General features: G+C 36.0%; 1 long non-coding RNA gene across 2 annotated transcripts in view; it reads left to right on the top strand.

The window, feature by feature from the left end:
• LOC140639040 (uncharacterized) overlaps positions 1 to 13,579 on the top strand; it is a 187,616-nt gene that overhangs the window by 147,790 nt on the left and 26,247 nt on the right. For both annotated transcript variants that reach the window (XR_012035917.1, XR_012035921.1), the window contains one exon: positions 370 to 461. This is a non-coding gene — a long non-coding RNA (uncharacterized lncRNA). The remainder of the gene's footprint in view (positions 1 to 369; positions 462 to 13,579) is intronic.

Genomic DNA, 13,579 nt, shown 5'->3' with positions numbered 1-13,579 from the left:
ATAATGTAATTCAGCTTATCTTTTTCTCTATCTCTTCTTATTGAGCAAGAATTGCAGCCTTAAAAAACTTTGAACCTATTTCTGTTGGCATCAGGACTCCAAAATTTGCTATCAAGTTTCTTCTTGCCCACTTTTCTTCCTCTCCTCCCATCCTCCTTTCCCTGACCCTCCTCCTGCAATGTCTTCCTACACTCTTTCCTCAAATTCCCAGTTAGGAAAAAAAATGTGAATAATTCTTTATGTTTGAAAAATTTGAGGCATAAAATTTTAAATAAGTAAATGAGACTATAGATGTTTCTGAGATTTAACATTTCTAATGAATTACCACGAAGCTCACTCATCTTTTCTCTTTGCTTGGTATACCTTTAGCAGCTGCCTACTACTATCTGGGGCAAAGAAAGGAATCTAATTCAGCTACTCCAGACAACCGCTTTGTGTACCATTGGGTCAAAGGCATACAGGTGAACAAACAAAGAAATGTATATAACTCTGTCTTATCATGAGAAGCCTGGATCACAAAAATAACCCATGGCTTCAATTTAGAAAATCATGAGAGCATTAGGACCTGCAGACCTTATAACCTCTACTATTCTTACTGCCATCAGTTACGTTTTGTTAGTCAGACGCTATCTTCCAAAGAGAGTCATATTTCCTCTCAGTGAGAAAGATCATTTCATTGTCACGCTTGTTCAGTCCTCCCTGGAGCAGGAAGTGGTATTATAAATATGTGTGCCCAAGCTTTAATATAGTATTTTTTTTCTTTTTATGATTTCAACCTTGACCTCTGATTTGAGAGTCTGCTGTTTTAACCATTAGTGTTTCTCTAGATCTTAAAGCAAGAGCTACATGTCCAATACTTACATAAAATGACCTTGGTAAAATACATATGCCACCATATTAGCAATTATTTTTATTTGACATGATATAACCACATATCAGCATCAAATCAGAACCCATAAACCAATAAATTGTTTTGCTACTTGGCTGTTAGAAGAATGCTAAAAATGGTAAGGCGCATCTCTAGCGAAACCAACCCAAAGCTGAGGTTGCATTTAAAGTGAGTTCTTTCAGTGAGGAGAAAAGGAAAAAAAAAATAGACACCAGATATTAATGCCCTTCTTGGAAGATAAGTTCATCCTATCTAATATGCATTAGAAATAATCTACTCATTTGATGAAAGGTTTGTGAAGCATGAATAAAGGGCCAGGCTGCTTGTCTACAGCAGCAATTAACAGAATCACACAAAGCCCATTTCAGTGGCCTATTTTCTCAGGCCAGCCATCAGTGTAATTATCCACATTAGAGGAATTTTCTGAGCTTGAGGAGAGGTTCACAAGTCAAAGGGAGCTGAAGTTCACTCTGGGGAATTTAACTGTTTGGTTTTAATAATTCCTCATCAAATAATCTCTAAGGTATCAAAAGAAATCATTCCCTCTGGTCTCTATAAGGAATCATGACTTCTGTGCTGCACTGGCATCAACACAAAGTGATATTATGAAGTCATTTCTGCATTTTGAGGAGCCTCTCTGAGGGGAATATGCAAATGGTATTCTTGATAAAGAAGGAATAATTTTGTCCAAGTTATGAGCTTGGGCATGTGCCAAAAGGTGAATTCTGCCCATACTTTCATAAAAAAGATATATACCAAAAAGGTAAATACAGCAATGCTTAGGTTTGCAAATGTTACAAAAGCAACTCTCTTTCTTTCTCAGCTTTATGGTCATTTCTGTCACTAAGAAACTCATTGCTACTTAAAAATAATTTAGTTGAGGGTGGGAAAGTCATTGTTTCATTCACAAAAGTAATGAATTAATGAATATACATACATATATGTAAGCACTGACACGTGGTATTTATATGAAGATACAGTAGCCATGACACATATTTATACCTGTCTATTTGCCCATCTGATTTCAGTCCTTTTAAAAGAGATAGGGAATATGAGAATATAGTAGCTAAGATTTATATAATTTCATATGTGTGTGTGTGCAAGTATATGTATATGTGCAATTTTCCTGTTGATATCACATCCCTCCTTTAACATCATTATAGTGGCTCAGCATCAGTGAACACCGAAACTGCCCTTATTAAACTAATAAAAGAGACCAATCTTTTCTTAGATTAGATGGTTAGACTTAGATAGGCTTTTTCCCAGGTATTTTAGATCAGCAATAGAAAAGCCTAAGAGGGAGAAAGATTTTTCATTGTTCCTATTATATGTATAATGGAATGAAATATACTTGTGGCCAATTTCAACAAAGCTCAATTGGTATTTAGGAGACACTAGCATGAAACTTGTCTGCTAACAATGCACAAAGCGAGGTCTCAGACCAACAGTTTAAAGTCCTCCAAGTCCTGTGAAAATTTGATTCCTGGAGTAACCACACTTATATTTATTATGAAGAAAGGACACCCATGCTCTCCACTAAACCTCTATGCCAGCTATATTTCAAGCATCACTGAGTTCTCACAGTATGAGAATTAATCAGAAGATTGAGAAAGAGTTGCTCAAATCTTTCTTTCCCCTCTGCATGTTAGCCCAAAGGTGCCCTTTTTAGGTGAAATGGAGGATGAATTAGTGGTGATGAGGGAAGGGAATCTAACAATGGATATTCACATGTCTCTGAAATTACTCTGGTTAACATATCTAAAAGATATGGAGCACAATGTAGGGTCCTGTACCCTGTGAGTTGTTTATTTTGAGATGCAAGCTGATGTCTTTGATTACTGATGGTGATTTATGGTGAAAGATAGTAAAATTTAGTCACAGACAAGGGAGGAGCCATTGTGTAGTTCTAGAGGGTTGATATTTTTCCAAAATGCCATTCCTCAATGATGTGTGCATCCAACAATACACCAACACCACTGCCACATTTACAAAAAAATAAATAAATAAATTCATGCAAAAACATGAGATTCACTTCCACATGCCAACTGAGTGAGTACAACTACAACTGGCAGTTAGGGATCCCTGGGTGGTGCAGCGGTTTAGCGCCTGCCTTTGGCCCAGGGCGCGATCCTGGAGACCCGGGATCGAATCCCACTCAGGCTCCCGGTGCATGGAGCCTGCTTCTCCCTCTGCCTGTGTCTCTGCTTCTCTCTCTCTCTCTCTCTCTCTCTCTCTCTCTGTGTGTGACTATCATAAATAAATAAAAATTAAAAAAAAAAAACTGGCAGATAGAAGTATTCCTGATTTCCAAAGCTTTCCATATAACTGAATCCCCAAATTTTGTTACTGTTCCCACAGTCAGACTTACCTAATGGTACGTAGAACAATGCAATCTTTTTTTTTTTTTCACCAACATTCACTGCTTAGATGACTACTAATATCTCTTCAGTAAACACCCACCCACACAAGCACCTGAACTGTAACTGGAATACACTTTAACAATTTTAGCTCTCCATGCCCAAGGCACAACAGGATTGGTTCAATAATTATTATCAGTATGGACAAGAGAGGTACAACAAGCATGTCACCTTGATGGAGTCCAACCAGGCACCGCAATATTAATGAGCATGTTTCAGCCTTATACTATTTCTCAGACCTATTAGAAAAAGGTTGTTTTGGAAAAATGTACTGTGAATGATCATGTATTTTCAAAAGCTATGACCATTTTTCTTCAATTTATTTAAAAGAAAATTTGAGCAGGGCCATGTGATTTAGGAAAATCAAAAATATCAAGCAATAATTACTTAATGTGAGGCCCTTGCAGAGATATACCATATGTATTTTAAGGAGCAATAATACAGCTATGGTGAAACAGACTAACAAAGAATGATCAGTTCAAAGAGTAATAGAAGTAGAAAAGCAATATAAAACAGATAAAAAAAATAAAACAGTTATTTCCTATCACAATATGAAAAGAGTGACCAACAGCAATTTCAGACATGTATAATTGGTATACAACATGAAATATTGTTGGAAAATATTATTTATAACTGCAGTTATGTTAAGATGCTAAATTTGTGTATATCAGCACAGGAACTAACTCTTAAGTGCCTTGAAAGTCAGAATAAAAACAAGTTGAAGCAAAAAATTATGAGGTGAGTCAGCGTGCAGTGTTGGTCAACAATTCTCTCATTAAGAAAGCTGAACTGTCATTTTCCTATAGACTTATTTGCCACTGCTTGGAAATTAATGGAAAGCAGGTGCTGGCAATCAAGAGCAGGAACGGGGGAAAGACAGAAATTCCTTCAGAGGATAAGAGAAGCTGCTGAAAATGGATGTGCTTATGGTTGATGGTTGAGAGAACACTTATGTGAGCTTTCAAGTTCAAATGCTAGCCATTCTCAGTTTAACAAGGCAGTTTTCTCTAGGGAAGCTGAGGATCCTTGAAGCTCATAGAGACTTCAGACCCCACACTCTGTTCCTGAGTTTCCACACCGTATTGGCATCTTACCAATGGAAACACTGGAGTATTTGCAAAAATGAATCATGATGAACAGCAGTGACCCCCAAACCCCCATCTCATCATATTTAACTATCTTCATTTAAAAATGTCACAGCCAGGGGCACCTGGGTGGCTTAGTCAGTTAAGCATTGGACTCTTGATTTTGGCTCAGGTTATAATCTCAGGTTCATGAGATTGAGTCCCATGTGGAGCTCTGTGCTGGGCATGGAGTCTGCTTGAGGTTCTCTCTCTTTCCCCCTCCTTCTGCCCATCCCCACCCTCTTCCACAGAAAGAAAAAAAAGAAAAAGAAAGAAAGAAAAGAGAGAGAGAAAGAAAGAAAGAAAGAAAGAAAGAAAGAAAGAAAGAAAGAAAGAAAATATAGGAAGGAAGGAAGGAAGGAAGGAAGGAAGGAAGGAAGGAAGGAAGGAAGGAAGGAAGGAAGGAAGGAAGGAATCACAGCCAAAGGTGATTGATGTATTCATTAATCTTAACTAGGAAAAGTAATATGGAAGAATTACCTTATATTTTTGCAACCGATGGTGTTGTTAACTTGAAGGTACACAGGCTCTGAGTAATCATTCATAAAATAAAACTTAAGTGTTCACCAGCATTGACAGATCTAGTGTCCACCAGTAAATATGTTTAGACAAATCTTATATTTCTCACCAGGAAATTATCACTTTCACATGCTGCTACCCTGATCAATGCCTAAGAAGTTTTTAACTGGACATAGAAATCTGAATAATCTATTTGCTAATTGTTCCTCTTTTATGTGTCTAAACACTGTTTGGTCTAGATCCAAAACAGTAATATACAAAACTTTTGACTTTACCTAGAAGTCAGCCAAATCTTTTTTTTAATAATAATCTGACTTACTAGACATCTTTTATTATAAAAATGAAGCAATAAAAATGTTTGACCTTTAACCACTACAAGTCTTGAATTATACACTGCAATGTGAAAAGTAGATAGCTGCATTGTAGAAAGGCAATTACTTTCCCTTACTTGTATGTACAATTTTTTTAATGAAAACAATATTTGTGTGATAAAAGGAGAGGGGGAGGGAAACACAAATCATATTATTGATTTTATTTATTTTTAAAAGGACTTTATTTATTTGAGAGAGAGAGCATTAGCATGGGGAGAGGGAGAAGCAGACTCCCTACTAAGCAGGGGAGCCCACTGCAGGGCTTGATCCCAGGATCCTGGTAGTGTCCAAAGGTAGACACTTAACCAACTGAGCCATCCAGGTGCCCTGTATTATTGATTTTAAAACAAAGAACATGGCTTAGAGTTTTAGCAACACATTTATAGACACTAATAAAACTTCTAACAAAATTTATAAGTATATTCTTGTCTAAATAATTTTTAGGAGATTCAAAATGCTAAGCATGGCCAAACCAATCCCCAATAATCTCTGAGATTCCCATTAATATATAAAAAAGGAAAAACAAAGATTGTTTACCTCAAAGAACTAAAAAGGATGGCAAATCCTGACATTTGCACATTGATTCTTCTCTGCCTTGCCCATAATAGATGCTTCCCAAAGAGCCTCTGAATTGCCCTAAACACAGATCTTTAGGCATCATTAGCAATTATTAGGAGTTTTTGTGTGAGATTAAATATATTTGCATCACTTGATTTAAATTTGATTTAAATCCCTTCACCGTGCCACAGGGAATAACAGATTAAAATAGTAACCTTTAAATATACTGTTTTGGAAACCAGAGTCAAAATATTCCAGTGTCTGGCAAGAGCTGCCACTAATCTAGGCAAACTATGAGGTCCCTTTCAACTTTAAATCTGTTATTTATGCACTGTTTGCTTGCTTTAAATGTCATGGGATTTGTGAGAATAAGTAGCAAGGACTATCACACCTGGATTACCTGTTAGGATGACTGTTTACATTCTAAACACACAGTTTATTTCATTGCATAAAACAATTCTACCAAAATCTTTGAAAAAAAAAAAAATCCCATGAGTAAATTGCTACAAAGTTTCTGGAAGTCAAGTTGATAATATTTATCACGAGCCTGAACACATTCCTATCCTTTGGTTAAACAGCCCTGATTTTAGGATGTTTTAAAAAGATTTATTTATTTATTTATTTTAGAGAAAAAGAGAGAGAAAGAAAGAAAGAGAGAATGTGTGTGCTCGCACATGCGCATGCAGGCACAAAGGGCAGAGGGACAGGGAGAAGCTCAAGTGGACTCCCTACTGATCACGGAGCCCCAAGTGCAGCTCAATTTCACAATCCTGTGATCAGGACCTGAGCTGAAATCAAGTGTCAGATACTTAACAGACTGAGCCACCCAGGCCCCCCTATGATTTTTTTATTGTAGGCACTGTGCTAGTTTTGCTGAATCTAGCTAAACGAAGGAAATATATCAGAGAGAACTCTGTTCCCATATAGTTTGTTTTGAAGTAGATACAAATAGTCACCCATAGTAACTACAAATATGATAAGCCCTATGAAAGAGATGGACTGCTTCTATGAAATGATAAAATAGGGATTTGGATGAGTTTAGATGCTTAAAGAAGTAATACTTAAATTACTGTCTGGAGGACAGATGGTCATAAACTAGATGAAATGCCTAGTGAAAGCATCAGCAAGTTCAAGTTCACAGGCCTGGAAAGGGGGAGTATAAGACCCTGATCTGAAGCAACTAGATCAGAGAGATTAAGGGAAATGTAGTATAAGAAAGGACAAGAAAAACAGTCAAGAATACTATGTAGGCATTGCTAAAGAGCTTCAATTTAATCCTAAAAGAAATGGGAAGTCACTGAAGATTTCTAAGCTGGGTGGTGTCATGATCATATTTGTGTTTCTTATAGATCACTTTTGAGTATACAATGGGGAACAAACTGGAAAAATGCGATAATGAATATAAAATACTACAGATGTGATGTGACAAGAATTCAAATCGGATGTGAGGCACAGAAGTAGGCTAATCTGAGAGATATTTAGGATATGGTATTAGTAATAGAGGCTCTAAATGGATAATGAAAAAGGATATGTGATCCTAACATTTTTAGACATTCTATTTGGATGCATAATAGTGTCATTCACTGAGATATAAAATGCTTATGAAGGTCTTGGGTATGTGTGTGTTGGGGGGACACACTAATAACTTCATTTTATACTGGTTAAGAATGATTTCCCTTTGAGTCATTGAAAAGTTGATGACAAGTAGATAGGTATTCAGAAAAGAACTCTGGCCTAGGGAGAGAAATGTGAGTCATCTGCATACAGGTAGTAATTAAAGATGTAGGTTTGAGCAAGGTTTCAGGGAAGAAACTATTTAGTGAGATGAGGAGAGCCTAGGACCAAGCCTTCGGGAATTCAGGCATTTAATGCCAGTTAGAAGAATATAGTTTTGCATGTGGGACGGAGAGATTATAGTGAGAGAGATAGGGGGAAAACCGGAAGTGCATTTTCTGGGTGACAAGTGAAGATAGGGGCTCAACAGAAAGAGACACTACCCAGCAAATAAGATGAAGATAAATAAAACTAGACAGTGTCTTTACCAAAATTACAGCCTTTTCAGTGGAATTCAGGAGAGTCGACTAGTCAGTAGTAGAGTTGGAATTATGGTTGATGTGAGAATTTTTAGTTTCTGCTTTGTATTTATTTTTGGTGGAAAGATTTAAGCATATCTCAGAAATTACTGGGAAGGGCATATTTGAGAGAGAAGGGCTGAAAATCCAAAAGAGAAAAGCAACTAAAAAGGAAAAGATAGGAGGTGGGAGAGGAACCTAAGCAGAGGGATGTTAAGTAGAGAGCTTTCACAGGTGAATTGGCAGCTCCTCTGCTAAACAGGATGGTATATCAGTAAGGGTTCTCCAGAGAAACAGAACAGGATACACATAGATATATAAGTGGAGATTTAAGGGAATTTGGTTCACATGATTATGAAGGTGAAGTATGCAACAATATGTCCTCTATAACTACATAAGCAGGAAAGCAGGTGGTATATTCAATCTTGAGTTTGAAGGCTCAAGAACCAGCAGCTCCAATGTCTGAACCCAGAAGTAAAATGGACATCCCAGCTCAAGAAGAGAGAGAATTTACCCTCCCTCTGACTCTTTGTTCTATTGGGCCCTCAACCTACTGGCTGATACCCACTCATATTGGTAAGGGTGATCTTCTTTACTCAGTCTCCTGATTCAAATGCTAATCTCTTCCAGAAACATCCTCACAGACACACCTAGAAATAATGTTTTATCAGATATATAGGTATTCTCTAATGTAGTCAGGTTAACATGTACAATTAACTATCAGAGACAGTAAAATGGGTGAAAATTCACGTTTGATACTGGCAAATGTAGAAGTTTCTGTCTTCTGGCATCTATCTAAAATTATATATCAATCAATAGGGACAAATGAAAGGATGTTTGATGGAGTATTATTTACAAAAAGTGAAAATTTTGAAATTACATAACAATCATAAAATGATTAAATAAAATACGGTCAATTATGTTGAAAAGCTATACAGCTATTGTTAGATATATTTTTCAAAAATATTAATGTCACTATAAATTATTGTCACTAAAATATAATGTAACTAATATTCACTGAAATAAGCAAGATATAAAACTTATTTTCCAATGTGTCCCTCTGTATGTGTATATGTATTTATAAAGACTATGGTGTTTTATATAAAATAATACTCATTATCTAAGGAAAGTGGGTTGGGTAATTTTTATTTTTTTCTTTATATTTTTCAATTCTTAAGCAACTAACATATTCTTTTTTTTTTTAAGACTTTATTTACTTATGAGAGACACAGAGAAAGAGACAGGCAGAGACACAGGCAGAGGGAGAAGCAGGCTCCATGTAGGAAGCCTGACGTGGGACTTGATCCTGGGTCTCCAGGATCACACCCTGGGCTGAAGGTGGTGCTAGGCCACCGAGCTACTGGGGCTGCCCTCTTACTTACAATCAAGAATATACATGTCTTAAAAAATAAAATCAGTATCTGAATCTCAAAAACTAACCAAATAAATCTAGTCTCATTTAAGTTTAGATAAATGTAAAAAAAAAAAAAAAAAAAGCAAATTAAAAGTCGGAAGGGACTCAGCAAATATAACTAAATTTTTTCCTGAGGGATTGTCCAGTTGATGTTTAATGTCTTTTCAGATGAAACTCTCAAAGGTCTGATATACAACAGAAGCCATTTTTTATTTCTAAGTCAGCATGACTGTACAAAAACTTTGTTCAAAGCAAAAGGCTGATTTATGGCCTGTCATGCATGCATTGTACATCTGCTTTGTGAATGAGTAGCCTAAAGGAAACCCATTTTGTCCTTGAGATATCAATCAGTGCTCCTACTCCCTGCACTCCTTCATGGTAAAATTCATGATTTCTACCTACATGCTAATCTATAATCTTTTGAGCTTTTACAAGATGTAAAAAAGTATATAACCCTGTAAAAACTGTTTGTTCTCCAGAGCACTTTCTTCCCTGTGAAGAGCATGTTTCCCAGGCAGCTGTCCTAACTTGGGCTTAAATAAACTCTTAATTTTAGAGATTCTAAAAGGTTTGTTCATTTTGTGTGAACATTTCCAGCTCATCCCTGGCATGGTTCAGGGGCAGCTGTTGCTAAATGCAAATTAATGCACATTTACATTTAAAATGATCATTTCAATATATCTGTGGTAGGACAACTTCCTGACTTCATTCACATTATTCCCTTGGGCAAACAAGACTACTGCCTTTGTTATAGGACAATCAAACTCTCCAACACAACATCACTTTGCTTGAAAATATAATAATATAATAAATATCTTTCTATTTATGCTTGCTTTCTTAGTCCCAGTATATATATTTTTGATTCAAGCTTTGAGCTCTGCATTTTATTTCTACTTATCCTCTCAGAGAAAAACCAGGTTCATAGATCAAGAGTATTTGTAGGGGGGAAAAAAAGAGGGGAAGAGGAACAATTATTAGTGATACAAAAAGTCCTACATAAAATTGGTGATAAGCAGCTTGTGAAGCTAAAGGCATTTTATTATCTAATTAAGGCATCATCTGGGTACCAGAATAACAGCAATGCCCCACTCTACTATTAAGCCACTGAATTGAATTTATTTACAATGAGCATCTAGAGAAAAATAATAAATACAGTTTAAGAGAAAACTTCTGAAGTTGGGATACATAAATTCTAAATTCAAAAATTCCTGATTCTGCAAATAATTAACAATGTGACCATAGGCACTTAGCAAGTAGAGACCCTTTTACTATCCTATGTAAAACAGAAACAATAATCTCTATTTCACTTATTTTGTATTGCAATCCAGAACAATTGTGAAGCTAAAACAGCAAGTGTGCAAATACATGGAAAAGGATGAATTATTAAGTGAATATACTGTATACTCTAGGAATCACACACACACATACACAATTACAATCACAATCACAACATTTCCAATGAACTACAGCATTTCAATACCAACCTACTGTATATTTTAATATGTTTTACTAACTTTTCTACATCAGGTTTCTAAAACTGTTCCACATGTCCTGCAAGATGTTCCATGAAAAAGAAAAGGGCTCTTGTCTCTAAGTTCATGAAATAGTAGTACACCCTATTCCTCTCTTATAGACTTATAAAGCACACTAGTATATATTAAAGCTATGAGAAGTCCTGTAGATAAAAATAAAAAGGGGGGGGGGTTAATTTTGAATATACTAGAGTTTTCAAATTTCTTTGATTTTGCAAGAATACTTTTTTTTACTATCTAATAATATCTCATTTAATGTCAAATTATCAGAGTCCCATAAAACAGCTAAGCAAACACATCTACATTATTTGTCATCCTTAGTTATTACCCTGTGTGTACAAATGACACGTGTATGATATAAACATATTTAAATGATTCTATGCATATAAAGTTTGTTATTTTTCTTGTCAAACCACACTGTCCTATACAGTAGTCAGTAGTCCTGAAATTACAGCAATTCTGAATGAAATGTGCTTTAAGTGTAAAATATATACCAGATTTTGAAGACTTGATAAAAAAATTACAAGTACTCAAATTTGTGTAGATTACATACTGAAATTGAGTTTATTTGGATTTACTGAGTTATATAAATTATATTATTTAAATTAATTTACCTGTTTCTTTTTTTAGAAAATCTAAAATAGTATCTATGGTTCCCATATTTTTATTTCTACTGGACATCACTGCTATAAAATTGTTAAAAATTTGAAAATCCCAACAAAATATAAAGAAGAAAATTATCACTTATAATTTCATCTTTTTTCTAAGTAATTTTATCTCCTAAGGACACTTTCAATGCATTTTCCAATGACTATTTTTGTATGCATATGTTATGACAATTAGGATCATAATACACACAGATGATAGACAGGTAGGTAGATAGGCAGATAGACAGACAGACAGGCAAATAAACAGAAATCGACCTAAACCACCCTTCTTTACTTTATTCTGAGGGCTGTCCATGGTGTTGGGCTATAGAGTTTGACTTCTTTCCTCTTCTTCCTGGTGATCATAAAGCCCTGAATAAAATCAAACGACTTCAGAACACAAAATCACCTAGAAAATGTGCATCATGACATAAGCATCAAGTCCAAGGGTTTCACCAACATGTGTCTGAAGCTGAGTCTGGTTTCAGAGCCTTCTGGTGACCTTGGGAGACAGGCAGAGAGGAAGGGAATCTAAGCTTGAACATAAACAGGCCTGCCCGGGGAAAAATTCTTCTTCATCAGATTTGCCTTTCGTCTAAAAAAAGAAACCACATATAAACCAAACCCCAGCTTGCTGCTGCCATTTATTTAACGAAGTTTTAGAAAAGCAGAAAGTTCACTATAGTCAGTGATTTATTGCCCAGGGGAGTTCAAGGAAACTCCCTCTTGTGAGCTATTCATTTTCTTTTCTGAACATCCCAAATCATCTCAGCAGGAGGGGATGTGTGTCCCTGACCTTGGCCGCTTTCTCTGGTTTGCGTTTTCATTTGCTAAATAGGTCACAGCACATTGTTTATTCTGGCCCACGGCTCCAGCAACGCTGTGGGATTCCCTTTCCTCAGCCTTGCCCTCTGCTATTCTCTCCTTCAAACCCCCACCCTCTGGGACTTGAATAAGCACTCAAGCAACTTAAAATCGTGCCTGAGTCCACATGAACAACCAGTTCAGTGGTTTCAATGGAATGACATAGTGTATGATTCTATTCAGTCTACCAGGCAGGCAAATGAATGGAAAACAGTCATGTTTGAAGTTTGCCAGTGCAAAGATTAAATAACTAGGTTGTGTGGATTTCCACTTCCTAACTGCAAGTGTTTTAGGTGGACATAGCTTTTGTTCTCTTTAGCATTAGTTTGATAGATTCTGCCTTCTACCACTTTTTTCTCCTTTCAATTTTTCAGTATCTGTTACGAACTGCCCACCCGAGCCAGCAACTGCATCAAAATAATGCTACTTTGTTTTGATAAGGTTTCTTTTTTTTTTAATAAAATAATTTTTTATTGGTGTTCAATTTACCAACATACAGAATAACACCCAGTGCTCATTCCGTCAAGTGTCCCCCTCAGTGCCCATCACCCACTCACCCCCACCCCCCACCCTCCTTCCCTTCCACCACCCCTAGTTCCTTTCCCAGAGTTAGGAGTCTTTATGTTCTGTCTCCCTTTCTGATATTTCCCACACATTTCTTCTCCCTTCCCTTATATTCCCTTTCACTATTATTTATATTCCCCAAATGAATGAGAACATACACTGTTTGTCTGATTGACTTACTTCACTCAGCATAATACCCTCCATTTCCATCCACGTTAAAGCAAATGGTGGGTATTTGTCATTTCTAATGGCTGAGGAATATTCCATTGTATACATAAACCATTGATAAGGTTTCTGATCAAAAGATCACAAATTATTTTGTGGATGATTGAGATGTTATCCCATCCTGTGAGGCAAGAAAATAACAAAAGAGTAATATATCATATAATCTGCAAGACTCTCAAAAGAAAATATAAAAAGGGAAATGCATTATTTTAACTCAGATTCTGCATCTTCTCTATTCATCTTTCTTTTTATTATTTAAAAATTTTCATTTCTCCAATCTTTTTTTTGCACAATTGAATTTCCCCCTTTTTTTGCCTTCTTTGAGCATTTTTATAATTCTACTTCATCTCTTCTCTTAGTATATCTATTACACTTATTTAAAA

This window comes from Canis lupus, chromosome 1 (genome assembly GCF_048164855.1).
Source record: "Canis lupus baileyi chromosome 1, mCanLup2.hap1, whole genome shotgun sequence".
NCBI lineage: Eukaryota > Metazoa > Chordata > Mammalia > Carnivora > Canidae > Canis > Canis lupus.
The sequence above is the reverse complement of the archived record's forward strand: the minus strand, read 5'-3'. Positions and strand labels throughout refer to the sequence as shown.